A 1,539-nucleotide genomic window follows, 5' to 3' on the forward strand; every position below is an offset into this window, starting at 1 on the left:
GGAGAGCGCACCCCGGCCTGGGAGAGCCCCCTGGGGTGGGGGCACTGCAAAAAAACGCCTCAAGGGAACGTGGACCCGGTCGAGCTTTCCAGGGAGGCCCGGTCACTGAAGTGCGTTTTGTCTGGCGGCAAAGATGTTTCCAACGTCACTTCCCTCTGCGTCTGGGAAGGGGTCCCCCAGGGCCGTGTTCCACGTGGACCCGCCCGCCTACCCCACCAAGCCTAAAACTGCCGGTGACGGATTCCATTTGGGTTTTCTTAGTATGGGAGTAGCCTAGTTAGACGACTCCTCACAGAAACTTCTGGATTGGCACGCTCTTTGTGAAACAGTCGATGTACTTTCTCATGACCGGTCCTCACAGTGCAGAGTTGACTCGCGCTCTGACTCTGAGGCTTCTGCCTCCGTGTCTCCCTCCGCCCACCCTCCCCCACCGGGATCTTCAGTGGGTGGCGGGCTGAGCCCAGCGAGGGNTAGAATTATTCACGTTCTTGTTAAGTCTGAAGAGACTACAGAAAAAAAATTAAATATTTATAAGAATCATTAGGAAATAACTTCTGTAGGTTCTGCTGGGGACATAGTTGGGTGTCGTAAATCTAAGTGCGGAAATGGTGTGAATGTGGAGTTTCCCCGCGGCTCACTGGGCCCCAGAGGAAGGGCGCGGAGCGTTTTCCCACGTGTCACCCACGGGCACGCCTGGATGCGTTCTTGTCACTTGGAGACAGGTGGGGCCTGGCTGCCAGGGGCAGTGGGGGCCCCGGGACCAGAGCCCCCCGCCGACGCCCTCCGCCCGGCCTGCCCACCATTGCCCGCGTGGACTGCCAGCGACTTTTGATTCAAGAAGCTCCCTCCCAGGCCAGGCGGGAGCTGCTATTTTTCCTAAATGCAAATTGTTACACTGCAAATTGATAAATAAAGTATTTTGCGCTCGCAGGGCTCTGTCACTTGTTTCCTTTTGTTGGTGGGTCACCATCAGGGGCACAAGGCGGCAGGTACGGCCGGAGGGGCTCCTCTGCCTTGGGTGAGGGTGGGCCTGGCGGGAAGCCCCTCCTCCCAGGGCAGCAAGTGAGGCGCGTCCATGGGGCGGGGCGGGGCGGGGGCCGGGGGGGCCCNGGTGGAGTGACCTCTGGGCGGGCACGTGGGTCCAGGGCTCGGGGTGACCCCTGGGCAGGGCCTCCAACTCGGGTCCGGGGCGCGGGGCGACCTCGGGCAGGGAGACACCTGGGCGAGGGCGCAGGGCGCCCTCGGGCGGGGTGGCCCTCGGCCGGGGCGCGGGTCAAACTGGGCAGAGCCTCCGTCGCGAGTCTGGGGCACCAGGCAACCTCGGGCGGGGGCGCGGGTCCCGAGCTTGGGGCAATCCTGGGCAGGGCCTCCGACGCGAGTCTGGGGCACTGGGCAACCTCGGGCGAGGTGACCCCCAGGCGGGAGCGCGGGTCCAGAGCGCGGGTTGAGGCGCAGGGACGACCCCAGGCGGGAAGCGGGGGCGGGGTCAGGCGGCGCGGCTGTCGTTGCCCTGGGGACCCCGCGGCAGGCGCGGCGCCC

The sequence above is a fragment of the Crocuta crocuta genome, unplaced genomic scaffold, assembly GCF_008692635.1.
Source record: "Crocuta crocuta isolate KB4526 unplaced genomic scaffold, BGI_CrCroc_1.0 scaffold971, whole genome shotgun sequence".
Lineage (NCBI taxonomy): Eukaryota > Metazoa > Chordata > Mammalia > Carnivora > Hyaenidae > Crocuta > Crocuta crocuta.